At 40.0% G+C, this 20,257-nt stretch overlaps 1 protein-coding gene across 8 annotated transcripts in view; it reads right to left on the reverse strand.

Moving 5' to 3' along the window:
* Positions 1-20,257, reverse strand: part of LOC100646160 (PH and SEC7 domain-containing protein) — an 82,807-nt gene that overhangs the window by 40,722 nt on the left and 21,828 nt on the right. The gene's annotated exons all lie outside the window — the stretch shown is intronic.

The raw sequence follows: 20,257 nt of genomic DNA on the forward strand, positions 1-20,257 counted from the left end.
GCGTCAGCCGATGCCAGCCGAACAGTATTTTTGTCTGCCGTGACATTGACTTTCCTCGGGACAGCGTCCAACTAGCCACAGAATAACGCACCACGATGCTAAAGAACTGCGTACGACGATGATCGACCAACAATGTGAACCAATGTCGATACGACACCCTCAGGTTGCGACATTTGGGTGAAATGACATTTCAAGCGACCGTTGGATAGTTCCCAAAGAATTGGAGTTGATTTAGCAATGGTAAAGGTACGACGAAGAATTAGTGGAAATTTAATTGTAGGGAGAGTAGGTCTAGTAGAGAGAGAGACAGAGACAGAGACAGAGAGAGAGAGAGCACTCGCTGCATGTGTTTGATGGAGGTTGCATCGATGGATGTTCAGAGATGGAGTAGTTTGAGGAATCGAGGTTCTTTAATCTTAGCGCCATCAGAATTCCTGAAATAGTAGATCTCAAACTTTTTGGTTTTGAGGCTAGCAAAAACATAAAGGAAAAGACAGGTGCTTCTGACGAAATTTAATGTTGGCTCTTATTAACCTTGCTACGATCCTCGAATTTTATATATTTCAATCTTGCCATTGTAGCAAACAAAAGGAATTCGCGATATGTTTCCAGAAGATCTCAGGAAAACGGAACGAGTCAAGACTTTATCGTATTTTGCGCAAACGCAAGATACGTTTTAACGCGAGAAAAATATAATCGAGTTAAACATGATCGGAACAACGTAGTCGAGCTGTTAGATTTCTTTGGTCGAGTCCTACATTACAGAACATTTGCGTGTGTTATTTAAGAAAAACATCGATACCTCGTCTCGCTCCATTTTCCCCTAAAAGAACCTTCGTAGCTCTTGCTCGAACATTCTCCAATATCTTCTCTGGAGAAACCATATCGTCGATCGATCACAATCCCATTTATAAATCAAGCTTTTGATCATATTCGTATCATATTTGTTCGTACTCATACACCGAATATAATTCAAGTTTCGACCTAAATCTTTAAAATGACCAAATTGCTCCAACCAATTCTTCCATCGCAAAGAAAATAAATCCAATTAATAATTCTAAAGCCAAACCCAGCAGCGCTACTTAAGAACACCATTAATCATCTAATATTCTACCACAGAACTCCAGTATTCTCTACCCCACGACCCTATATACCATCGATTTCCGTATTTCGAATCCCTGGAAACTGGAGAACCGAGGCTAGAGCCAATCGCGTCGACGAGTCTTCTCTACTTCCGTTAACGAGAAGCTTTCACGCGTTCGATCGTGCCACGGTACACCGTGTACCGACATTTTTTTCAGCAGTTTTTCTTCCCCCTTTTCCCTTTTTTCATTCTTTTGCCCGTCCGATAAAACGCCGCAGAGAAATTTGGCGCGGCGCGTATCGATGTCCAATCGCTCGATGAAAACCGGATTTTCCAATGACCAGCGTGGAAAAGTGATATGTACAGGACATTAGTGTCTTTGAGCGAGGGGATGCAATAGCGGCGTTAATTGGCGCCTGGCAATCAGCTTTAATTAAAATCGCTTTTTGCCATCGTCTCGAGCAAAAACGAATCGACGTCCCTATGGCGCGTTATTGAAGAGATTCGACTCGATGGCAAAATATTTCGCGTCGATCGCGAACAAAAATCAATTGCTTCGACATATTGATATTAAATAGTGTTCAATATGTTTGCTGATTACAGCACGTTGTAAATGCTGACCTTTTTTTGTCATCTGATGTTTAAAATTTACATACGATGTATACGTATATGGTATTGGATGAATGATGGCAACTTATGTACAGCCAGAATCTGAATTTCAATTGCATGATTACTGGCTATTACTGGCAAAGATTTCGACAAAATATTAATAATTTATTGTTTGCGTGACGAACTTCTCTCTCGTCTGTACCAACATTTCTGTAGAACAACGCTCATCAGTTACTGTTCTTTCATATATCGATAAACAAATATGACGTTTCATTTAAATAAAGATAGTCCTCTTACAGAATGTACGATTATTTTTCTGAATTGTCGAATATAGTTATTACATTATGTACTGGCTGCATATGTTTCGCAAAAGTATATGAACAATCAATTATGTGTTTATATTAATAAACCTCGATATTCAGCGATACCACATCGAACACTTATTGTATGCTTAAGATACTAGCTTTATTCATAGCACGGCATACCAATTTCTTTTATCAAATACATATATGTTTGCGATAAAAGTATCTCGTGCACTGCTACATACATTCTCAGCGTGGTTTCAAATTTGGCCGATATAATCATGACTCATTGCGTTTAAATAAAGACAATCGTCTTATAGAGTGTACGAACATTTTTCTGAATTATTGCATATAGTTATCACCTTATATACTGGCTATACTATATACTATAGCTATATATACTATATACTATAGCGTACTAATCTTCTTTATCAAATACGCGATAAAAATATCGTGTAACTTCTACATGCTTCTTTCCAGTGCGGTGTCAAATTCGACGAATGCGATCGTGACAATCGTGTTTCATTGCGGGACTGATGAAACATAAAAATTTTTCCTAAAAACACATACGACATGTACGTAAAAGTTGCCCTAACTATGGTAAGCGTTCGAATGCTTTCGTGAGCCAGCGTATACGCGATTCGAATACTGTACGCGGCATTGAAAAACGAATGAACCGAGAGCCATCGCCATCGCCATCGAGAAAATACAATGGACCCGTTGAAATTTCATTAGGCGCGCAAACGTATCTATAATGTCGTTACAATGAAACGTAATTGACTGTCGTAACGCTGTTCACATAAGCGTGCACATATATACGCGATGTCGGTCGCCGGTATATAAATAGTTGCTGAAAGGAGCAGCACATTTTCGTGCGTAACACAGCAACCGTAAACGTCGACTGTTTTGCGTAATAAGAGCCGTTAGGTTAACCGCCATTGACGAACCATTTCCGACTATTGAATAACCGTACCACCACGATCTCCCACTGGTTGTTCAAGGTCATCCATCATCCTCTCCCGGGAGTAGGCCCCGGGAATGCTTCGGCTACGACGCACTGAATTTAAATGACGATCTCGATTCTGACCGAGAGGATCCAATGGAATGGTAACATTGAACTACTTTGCGTACCTCGCATACTTCCGATCCTGTTAGCGAATAAATTTCTCAAAATTTGGCTCTATCGATCGAAATGAATCGAGACATAGTAACAAATGTTTCGAAGACTCGCATTTCCTCTGAAATCATTAGGTTTTCTACTTTCCCTTCTTATCGGTTAATTTCGTTTAAGAAATGAGAAATTCTTTCTCCTCCGTTTTATTTCGCCTTCGAGAGAGAAGAAGAATCGAGGTCGAGTACGAGCGGAACACTGCCGCGCAACAATGCGTTATATAATAATAATTTTTCCCTCGTTTCTTACGAATAAAATGCACGCTATTTCCTTTCTCAGAAGGAGAAGTGAGATATGTAGTTGAAGAAACGAGAAAAAACACGCGATCGAGGGCTACCTTGAAATTACGAATCTTTTTATACCGATAAACGTGAGAAACTCAAGATCCCAAAGGGTAATTGGGATTGCTGGGAAAGATTTCCTAAACAGACTGCGCGATATCTAAAGTTACAGATCTGGACGATCGTTTCGAGTTCTAATTATTTCATAATACTGTAATAAATACGAAACGCGCAACTGTTATTAGTTAAACGTGAGAAACAACGAGGCGCCAGTTATTTCTCAAATACGAAATCCGATGTCATTCACATCTTTAAGTTTTGGACACGATTGCATTTACATACGTATATTACACTCACCAATAGATGTTCGAAATTTTGCCAACGAATTAGCCTGCAAAAATATCAACCAGTTCGTTCTGAACTCATATTCGTTTCGTTCTGCATACAGATTCTTGCCTCTGAAAAATATATTACTCGTAAAAACAACAGAAAAGAAAAAAGAAGAAATACGATCTAGGGATAAATCTAAGTTTCGACAGGTTTCTGAAACGCGTTTATGGCCGTAGAGCGACCGATCGAAACCGAAATAAAACGTGACGCAATAAAACGTCGCGGGTACGCTCTCAAGGCTTCGTACAGATGTTCACTTTCATTTTCGCTGAGGACCCTGAAATTTCAATCCAAATAGTACGTCCTAAATCTTGCCCCGAGCTTGGCATCAACAAACGATATATACGCGCAAGGTGTCCGATTCCGATGTAAAAATAGACTAATCCCAGGATTTATATCGAAAACAATAAAAAAGAATTTATATGTCGCCGAGAAGGCATTAGCGAAGTAAACAGATCAAGATTATCAAGGCTATATTTATACGTAACCTTAACCTATTAACCCTTTCGATAAATCAATAACCGGTGTGCCAAAACAAACGTAATATCATTACAAATTCTTCGATTTATCGTTAATGGAAAAGAATTTGCAACTTGTGAGGAATGCGTGAAAGTACGTTCGCGTTCACGTGTCTTGTCGAGATTAAAGATGCGTCTAAGGGGTTAAAAATAATAGTAATAATAGAAAGAAATGGATAAAAGAATGGATCAAAAAATTATAAGCGACCCGGCAGAAATATCGGCAACTCCGTCAGTAGATTTCTTTCGCGAAATTCTAACGAGCCCCTCGTACCACTTGGCGTGTTCGATTTTGTGCGATTCGACGCAGCTTCCGATCGTAAAATCCATTTATAGCTCGAAATGGGTCACCCTGTGCGTTCCAATCTTCGCGACATTCGACTTCATCTTTTCTCGTCGAAGGATCGAACAGTGTCTCTTTTAAAAGATGCAGCAAAATTCAATAATAGAAGAATATGACTGATCGGAAATTTTTTCCTTTGGCGTTGACAGTGGAATACGAATGAGTTACAGCAGCCTAAACAAGTAAATTAATAACGCTACTCGATGTCTCTTTACTCTACAATTACGCTCTAAACACAAGCGATAAAGGTCTCTCTCCGTCTCCTCCAATCCACCTCGTAAATAATCTAAGGAAAATAATCGAGAGATCAACTTCAGAGAGGAAGCCAAACATTTAGAATCTCTCTAGGCTGATAACGAGAAAACAGCCGGCACACTGTCTCAAAGCTCCACTTAATATCCATCTTTACCATCGTCATCACCATCTTCCTCCGGTCTTTAACTCAAAGAAAGAGGCCGAAAGACGAAGCAACAACGAACAAAGGCTACGAGTAAAAAGAAGAAGAAGGAAAAGGCAGGCTGAAAGAAAGGGCAAGAAAGCAGCATAACGAACTGTTTGCCTCCTTCCTCCCCCTTTATTACGATTCGCGGCTGAGATTCATTTTTACGAAGGCAAGAGGGCTTCCTGTGCTGGTCGTTTCGCCGCTCAAAGCGTTCTTCGTCGTCGTCTAGCCGAGCATTTCGCTCGCTTCGTCGGATACGTTTATACCGGAGACTATCGGATCGATATGGAGACGTCGGCGCTGGAAATATGGAAATTCGGCCCGGGCCAGACTGGACGGCCTGTGTGGCAAGAAATAAATGTAAATTCGACGTCGGCCAGGCGCACCGCGGGCAGGGCTGGAATTAATTTCGCGTGCATACCGCTCACGGCTCGCAGAAGCCTATTTCGTTTCGTAGATGACGAATCAACATGGTAGCTCTGTGTGACTCATTGTCAGCCGACAAGGAGCAGCAGTCAGGACGACGACTGGAATTCGTGATTCGTTTTGCCTACACGCAACTCCCGTCACGGCAATTATTTTCCCTTGAGCCAATTGTTCAGAGTGTTACGGCTCTTCAGTTTTTCGGGAAGCAATTACGGATAGGGCGATCGTTTCGCGAGTTTTGGTCGATGAGGACCTTGCTTAAGTTGAGTCGGAGTAATTGTCTGCGAATTTAAAAATAAACTTTGCAGTTTCGAACTAAAATTGGAAGACGCGTAAAACAGATATAGGGAAATTTTATTTTCCTTTCTTATATTAGTTGGAAGCGTTGAACCGTTATTTAGTTTGGTATTTTCACTTTGCAAGTAGATTAGGATAAAACAGAGTTTCCAGTAAACTAACGAATAATTTGGATTTTAATTTGATTTTTCTTTTTTTTCCTTTTTTTCTTTTTTTTACCACAAATTTGTATTGTAAATAGATAAAACTCGCGTAACAATGTTCGCCCTCACAACTGTCATGGTTTCGTGAAAACGAATTGAATTCCAGCAATCCAATTTTGGTCTAAGGTAAAACAGACATACTATAGGACGAGCTACCGCAAACGTTGGCTCCGAGAATAATGTTGTTTATTCATTCTCGTATTGCACGCGTGTCTTCCCGTGTAAAATCTGAGAACCGTAGAAAACCTGAGTTTCCGCGAGGACAAATTGTGCTTTGACCTGAAACCACAAATGAGACAATTACATGCACACGGCGTTATCCGTTTCCACCGCTGAACCGCAGATGCAAATAGAACAACCGCAAATGAAGCAACGTCTTGCATTACCGTGAAAAGACAGGTCTTCGTTTGTCACCTCCGTGAGATGTACTTGCCTCTCGCTCGACCAGGAAAACGAATACATATTTTATTACGTTGCGCAGAAAGTTTTCAGCGTTCTCCGTTGTATTACGAGATCGTGACACACGCATGTCATTCAGCTTGATTTATCGTTTCTATCTTATGCTAAAGTTATCCTGAATTTCCAACACATTCGAGAAATACCAAATTATTATGAATATTGTGAACTGGATAGTAATCCTGAAAATTTGTAGGATTAAATGACACAATCATCCAATTGTCGCAAGAATGCGTTGACTACTAAAGCTATGACGGTCGATGACGCGACGCCAACGCCATATGTCTAACTATTAACGCGTGATTTACATACGTGTTTATTTATATAATCATATAATTCTTTAATTATTTACCGCGCTTGGCCCTTTACTTTCAAACAACGTATTTCGTTAATTAATGTGAGTGAAAGTAGCACTGGAAACTAGCCACAGTCATCATAGTCTTCGTATCTCTTAGTACTTAGTATTGTTTGAATAAATTATTAGGAATTCTTTTATAAACACTTCTTTCAGGTACTAGAAATTAGTTCAAATTCCATAGAACTGTACGACGCTCCATATTCCGTCGTAATTACTATTCTCAAATCTACGAAGCTTCTAACTTCGTTAAAATGGAAAAGCACGATCGAAAAACACGCAAGGAAGATACAGAGAAACACACGACCCAAGACCTTTTTTTCTCTAAGCCTTTCTCCTCGTTAACGCACGATAAATTACTGGTCACGCACGTTCGTAAATCGCCAGGATTACGCAAACTGTCTTGCAAAGGAAGATATCGAAAAAAGTGCATCGTGCAGCTTATGGCGGAATAAAACAGAGACGCTGGTAAACATGGAGATCCAAAACGGAAGAAAGGCAAACGATCATAAACGAGAGGCGTCATCAACGCGGCAGGCGTCAAGCGGAAGCATACGCCAGCCGATAACAGCGTCGTATAAATAGCTATTATTTTCCAGCCACGTGGCTTTACGTAGCGTGACGATCGTCCGTTGCGACGCGTTCGAGGGTGCGTTCGATGGCGATGGATCATGGATCACGCGTCGATCGCTTCGCGTGCGCACGGCCAAACCCTCCGACAAATGTGTCACGTGGCTGCAATCGGTATCAATTATCGCGTGTGGTCGTGCCGCTCGTCGAACTGAAACACGCGTTCCCATTGCTTTTCGTTTGGCGTCATTCGCATTTCCGATGCCAAATTGGATTTCCACGACGGATCGAGAGTTTTGTAACATTGTTCCTGCATCGGGGATTAGTTCGGTCAAATTTGATGCGGTACTTTTCTCGTTCGATCCTGGCATTCGTGGGATTCTCGTTCCTTTGATCACGCGAGAGACGTCTGTTATAAAAATCTGTGTGCTACGAGGTTGTTTTTATTCGATATTGCGTGTTCGTTTTTTGAGGATAGTAGGCTTTTGTTCATTTTTATCGTTGCAGATAAGAGAGAGAGAAAGATAAAAAGAGAGAGAGAGAGAGAGAGAGAGAATGATGTTCGACCGCTCGCGGAGAGACGCGATCGCAAGGAAGCGCGTCAGCGGGAGTCGTAAATTCCTGTTACGATTATACAATCGACGCCACGAAATGATCGATCCCATATTTCGTTTAGAATAATAGAGATGGTTGAATTAATTCTAACACTGAGATAACAGGTTATAATTTACACTTTATTGCAAGAACTTGTAGACAAGATGGTTACGCTCGGTGCGTATAGATATAAGTTAACTGGATGACTGATCTAAGGTTGATAAACCAGTGCAAAGACGTTGACTGAGTCAAAGGTGATACACCCAGTGTAGAGATGTTGACTAATCTGTAATCGATGAATCAGTGAATTTCACTTAGGTTTTAAAGACAAGAAGGTTGAGCCGTAACACAACTACTATCTTTGTTTTCCCTCGAACTTTATCGAATAACACAGTTTACATGACTGATCTAAGATGTTGACTGGCGATCGGTTTTAGTTTCAGTTCCAGGGTGTTCTCGTATTATTACGGAGGAAAGCTCGGTGTGGCTGTGCCCTTTGAACTAACAACGCGGATTCGTTGTTCATGCGTTTTCGTTAGGAGAAGTGAGAGTAACGATCCGCGATGCCAATTGGTTATAGTCCACGTTAATAAATGAAGATAGGAGGAGGAAGCCTCCTACCAACGTGGCTCGTAGGTGTTCATGGGGAAAACCAGCTTTCCCGATAGATAAATACCCGCTTTTACCCCGTAATTTGTATGAACGTACTGTTCCAAGGATCATCCATAAACCAATAACACCTACAGGGTTAATAAACTAAAAGTTTAAGTTTATGGTGGGTTCTTGGGGTTATTGAGAGTACGCAGTGAGTGCGCAGTGACCTGCGCCTCAGATGTGGATTGATATTACACTGTCACAGAGAAAAAGAGAAAGCTTTTACTAGGTGATGGTCGTCCCATCACCAGTCGCTTGCGCGTAGAAATCCCTGGAAAGATGGGAAAACCTACGTTTTCTCACTTTTTACCTGATGGAGCAATAACCATAAGGAACATCCCGACTTGAAGGTGTTTTATACCACTTAACGGCCTTAACGATAAAATCGAAATGCTTAGTTTTATCACAATCCCTTAGGATTATTGAGATACGACTAATTCTAATCGCACAGCTAATGGCCGCCTCGACCGAGGGATGGTTCTGGGTTACATAAAGAGTCACCGGACGTAACAAATGATATGGCAGGAAATACCAGAGATGAACAACGCTGAGGATTTTTAGTAAGAAAATAATACTGGTTTCACTACCGCTGTCGGTGCAATTGTATTTTTCTATCTCCTTTTTTATTTCGATACGAGCACTCGATGTTGATATAAGCAACTCAGCGAGCAGCACAGTAAATCAAACATTGTAACGCAGCTTCCAGGTTCTTCGATTAATTTCTAATGAAAATAATATACAATTCCTGCAGGTAATACCAAGTAAACTAACGTAATACTATAACGAGTATAATACAGTATAAGTGTCTTATATATACAGAATAACTTACAAATACTAGCTCGTGTTCAAAGAGCCCATGAATATTCTTGCAAGTCAGGAATATAGGATATTTCCAGTTACAGAATATTTTCAAACTTCGTTATAAATTATGCAATAGTATTTGCATAAAAATTCATTTCAATACGAGTTACTGAAGCGGCTCGATGACCGTGTCTCGAGGCGGCAGACGCGAGAAGAGCATCTCGACGTCTGAAACAACTGAAAAATACCACCATGTACCTAGGCAATATGTCGATTACCGTTTCTGTGCATCGTGTATGCAAGCTGCGGCAACGTGCATCCGGCTCGTCGCACGTGCACTACCGTTACGAACGATACGACAAAACTTCAGCAGCCGTGCCACCAGGAAACACGGTACAACTGACCATCCTTTTCTTTCTTTCCTCACTGACGGTTGAACAAGCGATTGCTAATGTCGGATACACGAAACGCAATTTATTCACGAGCAAGAAACTAGTTCCTCGTGCGAATATACATAGGATGCGTTTCGAAGAGCTACGGGCTAAAGAAATGGACAAATTTGGGGTGGTATGGTTCTCATGTTTAACATTCCTGCGTCTGCAGTGCGCACGAGTTATCTGAAAAGGATTGAATGTGTTTTGTGTGCGAGCGTAGACGTGAGAAAATTTTTTACTATGGAAATTTGCATATGTTGCACGGATCTTTTATAAGCGCAAGGATAGTGGACATTTAAACACGAACTTGACGTTTCTAATGGAGATATTGTCATTCGTAATACGATAGAATTTTTTGAAACGAATTGCAGAATATGAATCTTATGGAAGAGCGCGAATTAACGAGGTTCCAAGGACTCAGGCCCGCGTTAAATCCTTTTGAAGAAAATCGCGTCATATTAAAAGTGAAAAGGAATATCGTTTTACCTAAGAGTACCAAGGGGTTAATTTCTTGGAAGAAGATTAACAAGTAATTTTTATCATCGTAAAGTGGAATAATTTGTTCGTCATTTAATATCGATATACGTAACTGGCGATTAAAAATCTTGATAAAATATTTAAGAAACGCGTATAGTACTTCGATGCCAATTTTTTGCCGTCATATCGAATTTACTTTTGCGATTAAAGATCTCAGAAAAAAAGAAAGAAGAAGGAGAAGATATGGTATGGAATGGAAAAATGATAGGTAAATATTTTACTACTTGGGAAGAAGTGTACGTGGTTTCGAGTTTATCGTGAAAGCATTGCGCCGTGCTTAAAATATTCACGCTACAGTATGTACATATATTCAACTTTCAAGCAGATTAGCGCGTTTGATACCTAAGGAGAAAAGTAAATATTTTAACGAAATGTTAAATCCGTGCGAGGACGCGATATCAAATTCGAGGAGAATCGTATTATCAAATTTGTCGATTATGCCATATTTTGCCATAATTTCTGCTCGGATTCCCTCGTTAACGCAATTTTCAATTTTGTATTCTCGCCTATTATATGGATTCCACGCGTTTTTTGCACAATTTTCCATAAATGTATAAAAATCCGCAGTCCAACTACGATAAACCTAATCTTCCTATATCGTACAGAATATCCAACGCAAATTAGGAGGAACGTTAAACCATAAAATGGCCATCCTGATAAAACCGTAACGCATATAAACTTTCAATCCCATAGTCCCTAAAATATACATATAAATATTTATAATAAAATTTATTTTCATGTATCACAATCGTATTTTGCTATTTTCCTCTCTTGCACAATTGCATGGAAAATACAGGATAGTTAATGGCTCGAACAGCAGCCCTGATTGAACCTAGTCCGGAAACGTTGCGCTGGTAGGAAAGCGATGGAAGCACTGGCCTCATCGAGTATACATCATCCATCACCCATCTGCATCCCCATTCGGGGCACGTAGGCTGTTATTTGCTTGGGACCGAAGCGTGTTCTCGTTAGGTATACCGGAAAACGGCTCACGAAATTTCGGACACCATCTATCTAGCCTCCTTCCTCTCTTCGTGCTAATATCGCCAGCAACATTGTAGCACAACGATAGGGTGAGACGACAGAGCGAGGATGAAACCGCATGAAACGGTCGTAAGCTTCTTTTCTATTCTCGTGTATAACACGAGGCTGCCGCGGGTGTCACGAGCAGCCAATTTCCGGATTCATTTCCAAAGCATAGCGATTATATCGCATTATGTCATAGCCTTTTGCCATAAAGAGATCGCAGGGGAAAAAAGCGGTAACTTACATTTCCCGCTGTTTATACAGGGGTAATTTTAATTCCCCACCGAGGGGTGATTTAATGCGCGTGGTTCGCGGTAGCAGATTGATTTTAACCTGTTACTAACTATAGTGTCTCTATGCACGAAAATATTTGAACGCTTGGTACTGAGAGAAAAACATTTTCATATCTCGTTAAAAACGTAACGATACTTGTATTATTTAAAATAAATCTGAAAGGATATACCGGAGTTACGAGGTATTTATTGCAAATATTAATTTCACAGATGACAGACGAGTTTGTAAAATTTATTAAAATTATAGTATAATGTGTAGGAATTAAAATATGAATATATTAATTCACCTGAATTTGAATATACCTGAATTAGAGTTTCTTAGTATTTATTTCTACAGGTATAGAGGCATACGTACAATTATATATTCAGAACGCGCATCTTTAATTTTCCGGAACACGTATTTCATATACACGTGTTTCTTTATAGCGTTCTTCTACTACTAAACACTTTACCAAAGTTGAGAACAGTATGGAATTAATAAATATAATTTCTCGTTTCAGTTCCATATCACAATTTTTCCAAGATCTTTCAACCTCTTCACAGATTTGGACAAAGCAATTCAAAGATTATAAACGACGTTAATTGCACTAAATTCAAAGCCATAGATTCTATAAGCTACCCAACAAACCACTGCTCCAAAGTATTTGCATCTCATTCGTCTTCGTATTACTCAATGGCCTGAACTTGTTCCAATGAAATTACGCAACGGGTTGGGTCCATTCACTCTAACCAATATAACTAAAACGATTTCCGTCGGAATTATAAAATCTCAACTAACCGCGCGCGCAATCTGCCATGCGATATAAATAATAATATAAGTATATATTTGTATAATTGCATATTTCTATCTGGCAAACAAAATTCCTTGGCCAATCGTTCCACGACCACGAAATGTCCAAGAACGCAAGACCAAGCCACGAGAGCGAAGAGAACGCATCACCACGAGAAAAAAGGAATTCGACTGCGAGAAGGAGGCAGAACGAGGACGACAAGGTCATCAGGTTCCGCTGCGACTTCCCTTCGACGCAGGTTAGGGTGATGCTGGCCAGAGGATGGACGCAGGTAATGGAATGTCCTATGTTGGCGTGACGACCTTAAGGTCGTTAACGAGCCGAGGGTGGGAACGAATCACGACCGCGTATATCCCCTGACGAGGGGATACGACTTTAAACGACTAAATGAAACGACTTTAGAAAAAAGGGAAAGAAACGACAAAACATTGAAGAGCGACGATTATGCGAAAATCCTCATTGCTCGACAAAATGTTCGCGTGTCACCCTTCGCGGATTGCGAACGCGAAATTTGTGGTATGGGAAAACGGAGTTAGCTGTGGTTTAACCGTATTATGGGGTTGGAATTGTTGGAAGTCCTTAGCAAGTAAACTCGGAGCTTGTTTCTTTTAAAAGGTCTGCTATGTTTGCTTTTAGTAATTGAAATGTTGGTGAGAAGTAATTAAAAGTTTCTTTTTAGCAAGGAAAGCTTAAGATGACGAACTAGAACGAAAATATATAAATATCAATTTTTCGATTAAACTATTTATAATTCTGCAAAGTTTGCGAAGTTTCTTTTAGAAATTTTCCAACTAAAAAGTAACGCGACTATATCGAAATTTTCTCAAAAACTTACCGAGAGAGTTTTTAATCTTCCACGTTATGTACACGTATCTTTTTAACTTTGTTTGTTCGTCGTGGAATTATTAATTCTTAAATATGCAAATGAAGAGAGATTTTACGTAACTACGTTTTCTTTTTCTCTTGAACAAAGTTATGAATAAAGACAGTTTAATCGCGATAATGTTGAAATAAATGGCAAGTGTAAAAGCCTTCGGAATCGCTGTATTCTGTCATCGATAAATCCAAACTTTATCAACCAAATAAACAATTTAACCGAACACGAATTTACGAACCAAATTAGTGATGTAACGAGCTCAAAATAATCGACCGATCAAATTAATAATTCAGAATAAATGATGAGGATAAATCACACGTGAATATGTTCGACTAATTACAGAACAAAGCGAAACGTTTGCGATTAACAAAATCGAAGTTACGCAAGAGGACAAAATACGGAAAAGGTATTCGCGTTACAGCTCCCAGAAGCAGGAAGCAGTTTATTATTCGACACAATTCGCGTAATCATATCCACGAATAAATTGTACTTCCTGACACTAATACGTCGACGAGTGAGCCTCCCACGCGAATCCTTTAACTCTTTTCAAGGTAATAGAGCCCAACGATCAGAACTGGCACCTTTGGTGGTGCGAAATCAATGACGTTCGTCAGGCTTTGGACCTGAAGCTCGCTTCTTATCAAAAGATCCCACACTTCCGGAATCATTACGAATTGACACGGAAGAATTACTTATACAGAAACTTGAAACGATACAAGAAATTGTTACTCAAGTCGAATAAGATAGACGAAGCTGAACTTTGCGATGGTATGCCGCTGACATTCGAACTACCAAACGATTATAGGCTATTCGCGGAGGAGTATCACAAGCAACCTGGTTCCACGTGGATCGTGAAACCTGCAGGAAGATCGCAGGGCAAAGGTATGTTGTTATGAATAGACTGCGGATTTTTATTTTATATTTACGCAACTGAACGACTGAAGAAATTAAAGAGATACTTCTTGTACGTTTAGTATCAGAGATACCTCTGCTTATTATGTGCGTTCTATGCATTTTTCGAACGTTTAAGTGTCCCATAAACGTATAAAAATCAGCAATTCAGTAATTATCCTATAGTTTTCGCGTGACGCCAACTTGCTCAAAATTGAAATTGTAGGCTATTACAAATATTCCTATGGTTTATTAAAAGGAGTCGATTCAAACTGAAGCTTCAAGAGATTAAAAAGAAAAATTGCCAATATAAACTCTACAAAATCTACCCTATGTAACGTTTCTAACTAAAAGTTCCAATAATCCAGCAAATTGCAACGGAACGAATCGACATCAAGAATAAAAGAATCACAGATAAATTCACGATCACGACTTCGACCTATCCAATAACAAATTGTTCCTAACCAAATATGCAGCAAATTCCACTCTCACATTATTGGACATTCCGAATGAAATAGTTACGGATAAATTCGCAATTAAACGGCGGATATCTGTGCATTTTTGGGAGATCTAAGCTTCCAAAGATGTACAAAACGCGCCTGGTACGTAAGAATATGTACAATATCCAAAATAGAGTACCTATTGCAACTTTTAATAGATGAAACAAAATCTTAATTTAGTTATATTTATAATAATATAAGTTTGCATAAACATTCGCAGTCTATTCATAATCAGTGCAGCAGGTAAATACACGACTGATATAGCGAGTGAAACAAATCTATAGGCCGTAACGTTTAAATTAACAGGTATCTTCCTGTTCAGGAAGCTGAAGGACCTATCGGAGTGGCGTAGCAAAGAATTCGGCCAGCAAGTGGAAATACCACCGGTGGAGACTTTCATCGTGCAGAAATACGTGGAGAATCCTTACCTCCTGGCAGGTTGGTTCTCCAGAACGATACTCCTCGGCATTCAGCCGCTTATCGCCAGCGAAGAATGGCTCTTGTCGGGGAGAACACCTCGGTACATTCGAAAAGGGGATGGCGCGGACAGCCAGCGGCTGAAACCTTTCCGTGAACCTTTGTTCGCTAGCGTCGCCGAAAGGAGGAGGCTTGAATGTCGAACCGTTGAAAAGCACTTTCTTCGATGGTCTTAAGACGGCTGTGGATACAAGCCAGAGAGTTAGACGATCATCCCCCCGTGTATTTGTAAACGTCCCGATGATTTCAGGCAGAAAATTCGATCTACGTATCTACACCCTGGTAACCTCATTTTGCCCTCTGAAAGTTTGGTTGGCTAGAGAGGGTTTCGCACGGCTGTCGGGCGAGCTGTTCGATCTGGAGAACATAGACGACAGCAGGGTGCATCTCACTAATATGGCGATACAGCTGAAGATACACGATGATGACGATAAGAAGGGGGAATTGAAAAGAGGATGCAAATGGGCGTTGATGAAGGTTAGAGAGTATTTGACCGCGAGACACGGGGCAGCTGCGGTGGAAGCTCTGTTCCAACGAATTGCCGGTTAGTTCGAACATGCACACCGATTATTAAATTATTAGAAACGGTATTACCGTGGCGACCCAACGAGCTGGAGGAATCTAAAGGAGGATGACTCCTACGAGCACTTGTCCCACCATACATTTTTCCTATGGATGTACAATATTCGGTTTTTCTTTTCTATTATCTCAATGTCTAAGTTTACCAACGGGGAAGCACCGTAATGGAGTCCAATAACCTTGGAGTCTGCGGAACTCCTCCTATTGGATTGAGGTAGACCAGCGTGAAAGTTTTAGCTAGTATAAATTCAACGCTACGCCGAACCCTCCCCCTAGAGTGGCTTACAGAGTGGCGCGCAATGTTCGTAAAGACTTGCTCCACGCAAAAAGAAAGATTGACTTACTGACGAGTCCATTAGCAGTTTCTGGCCAAACTCTCCCCTCCTGCTTCCCTTCTTTCCTCGTAGCTTCAAACTTCGCATTACTGATAAAAGCATTATTATTCCTATAACGATATATCAAATGCTATCAGAAGAGCAAGTCCAACTAAAAACGCCATAAAGAAAACCGCTCAAAACGGATCTCTCCGCCCTCGTCCAATCTTCCGCTCATCGATATTCCCCAACCTCCAGCTCCCCAAGCAGAGTAATATAAAAAAAAAAAAAACATGAAAGCTGGCCCAATACCAATATCTCGCCTACAATGCCCGAAAACAGCGTTCCGCTTCTCGATTTATTAACCTCTCCCCATAAAACCATTTATCGATCCCACAGGCGTGATAATGGCCAGCTTGCTGGCGGTGCAGTCGGTGATCATGCAGGGAAAGAACTCGTTCGAGCTGTACGGTTACGATATACTTCTCGACGAGGATCTGACGCCGTGGTTGCTCGAGGTGAACGCCTCGCCAGCGCTGACCGGCACGGACAGCGAGGATTATCGGCTCAAGTTCGATCTCCTCGACGACACGCTCAACGTGCTTGACTTCGAGGGCCGTTTCACCGGCAGAGAGACCAGAATCGGTGGTTTCGATCTACTGTGGAACGATGATCCGGTGTGGACTTACTGTCCCAATCCATCTGTTTGCGGAGAACCACCGACCGATCTTAAGAAACTGAATATTTTCCTTGGAGCACGGAATGATAGAGTGGAACAGCTGCGCCAACTCAGACAGTGTTTGGAAGAGAAAAGGAACAAAGTGCAGAACGATCGTGTCGAGATGCGTCGATGATGAACGAGTTGGAGATTTTCAACGTCTTGTCCGAGGGATCTCTCAATATCTACCCTTTGTTATAAAATATTGAAATGTTATACGTAGCTTATACTTCCACGAGTTTTCCAGCGGAAAAATAGAAACAAAGTTTAGGGTTTAAACATTTTGGTTGTAACGAAGTTTGTTCAAGCCCTAAATTTTGTTACGAAGAAGTTAGACGCGTTGACGGCTAAGACGACGTTTTTAATAGTTGGTTAGTTTTAATAGTCATTTCGAATGTTAAATTTTGTCTCCGATAATGGATTTTTAAATATAAATTATATTACTTGCAAAGAATATCTGCACCAGTGTTCCTCTAGATGTGTTCTTTTACATATGTATATCATTTTCTAGGAAATGTATTTAGGCTACGCTCATCTTCATCTTTCATTTTCACCGTTTTATGACACGAGACGTTTGCATTCGCAATTTGTTAAAATTCAGCGAAACGCTCCGTAGGAAGTTATGTTTTAAAGATAAACTTCATGCTTTAACGAGGGTTTACATTGTAGCAAGTAGAGCAGTGCAAATTAATACCGATTTCAATGTAAATTTTTCCAGGATATACATATTAGAAAAAAAAAATATATATATATATATATATATATATATTCGTATGCGAAGGTTCTGGCAAAGTTTCATAGAGGAGCAGCAAGCAGCAATAATTCTTGTTTAGCATTGTCAGCTACGATACAGACAGAAACTTCGCTGCTTTGTTAGCTTAATAGCAAATGACAGCGGTAATTCACGCAATTCATAACTGCACCTTGTGCAAGTTTATCGAGGTCAATACTTTCATTCGAGTTACTTCTTCCACCCTGAGAAGAGTTTTAGCACAGTGCTGCGAATCTCATTTGAAGAACCGTCGTATTACGACTATTCGTGCTCCTGTTAATAACACATTTTAATACCTATTAATAGCGTTCGCGCGCAATAAAAGTCTGTTCTACATTTGGCTTGCTTCGTCCGTAATTACTTCTTCGGATTTAAACGTTCGAGCTTCTTGGTATTCGGTGCAACATTCTAAATTTCATCTTCGACGCTTTTGAATCTTTCGAGAAATCGTAGATTAGACTGGTATTTCCAGGAAATTCGACATTTTACGTATTTAGCTTCTAAAAAAGACTTTACGAAATTTTAGGATTTTCGAATTTCCGAATCCTAAGTCGGAAAAATTATGCGAGTCCCTTTGGCGAGTGCCCGGTGAAGTATAAAATTATATGTTTTAGCATTACGAACATGCAGCATGCAGCTTTACTGTGCGCTTCATCTTCCGACGAATTGATAAATTCCTTCTTTTCTTTTACTCTTTTGTACAATACACTCGTAAAGACAATAACGTGAATACACAGTACTTGCCACTAAATATTTTCTTAATACATGGTAAGCATAACAAGCAGTATGATTCATAATACACGATAAGTGTTATTATCAAGCGCCTACAGACGTCAATAATAATCAAAGGGTTGATTAATCTCTTGCTAACTTCTTTTCCCATGAAGAGAAAAGGCTACCACTCGTGATGCTACACATCGCTACCTTAATCTTCCACTCGTAAACTCATAACTAGCGCTTTAGAAATTTCGATTATGTATCGATCAATTACGTAAAAAGCACATCTCATAGTCACTCACGATACTCGTATTGTAATACCAGAATATTGTTATTCGTTACATTCGTATAGCATATTAATATTTCGTTCTTGCTTTATTATCGTATCAAGCTTCTCTGCCGCACATGAACGCAAGAAAGTATGTAATTTCGTATCAAATAAAGATATAAACGTTATCAAATTTTATCACAAATTCACGATGCGCTGCAATAGAAGCTACGGCGATCGAAAAACGAAGCTACTGTTTTATTAAAATTTTTCATCGTATTCTAAAGTAACAAGACATATTGTCTAGTCAGGAACAGAAATACAAATTACCAGAATTTCCCATCTTACGTCACAAGATCGCCAAGCTTACACTTTTATCCGCCAGTAAAAACCATCTAGCTAACGACTCGATTTTCACGAAACTTTTACGTCACACATCGGAAAAATTGGGTTCACGGAAGTGGAACGAATTGCAGACGTTTGGATTATGGCTTACACGCGAGCGTGTACATGCCGGTGCACGCGTGTACAAAGTTTCCATGAATATGTATACACTTATGCGGCGGGCATATTCGCGCTCGTTAGTTTCAGCCAGCCACATACCCGGTGGTCGTTGTTGCCAACGTAGCTACGATGAAATTGAATCGGAGAATAAAAAACGAAACCTCGATATGCCGTAGAAATGACGGGTATGATGGGGCTCGATGACTGACTATTGTACATGGGATTCGGCCGAAAATGTTGCATCCTCGGTTGCGTCATTCGGAACTCGTATATCGGACGGCGACTTATTGCCTTTTTGATTATCGTTCGAGTCACGTGACGCACGGGTCGACGATTTGCTACACGTTTTACGCGTTGATATTCGCGTGAAACACAGGCATTTAATCGGAATTTTATGTTATTAGGAACGAAACAGTGAAATGCGCGAATGTCACGTAAATGTAACGTTATTGAACGAATAATGCGAAGCGAAATTTAGAAATTCTGGGAATTCGAACGTTCGAACGAATAAGAAATGTTAAGGTTTCAGAATTTAGGAGTTCGAAGGCTCGAAAGTTGGATAATTCAATAATTTGCAATTTGGATAATTAAGAGCTTGGAAGTTTGGAAATACGATATTTGCATATTTAAAAACTTAGAGACGTAGAAAGCCGGAAACTTTAAAAGCTCGAGAATTAAAAAGTTTAGGAATTCGAAAGTCCGGAAATATGAAATTTGTATATTTAAAAATTTGCGAATTTGTGAAATCGGAAATTTAAGGGTCTGAAAAGATTTATTTAAAGACCTGAAAATTCAAAGTGAACTTTGATACTTTGTTCGCGTAACTTACCAAATATCTACTAGAATTATAAATACTTTATAGAAATTCATTACGCAAATGAAAGAATCCTTTCGGGCAACAATTCGTTCTTGCAGTGTATGCACATAGTTAAGACTCCAAGGAGATAAGAATCATGCAATTCACTACTTTGTTGACTATGCAAGAATTAGATATTACTAAGCTCTGTGTAACTCAAGAGTTAGCCGGCATTTATGACCAGAATTAATCATGCATCTGCGATGC

The sequence above is a fragment of the Bombus terrestris genome, chromosome 15 (assembly GCF_910591885.1).
Source record: "Bombus terrestris chromosome 15, iyBomTerr1.2, whole genome shotgun sequence".
Lineage (NCBI taxonomy): Eukaryota > Metazoa > Arthropoda > Insecta > Hymenoptera > Apidae > Bombus > Bombus terrestris.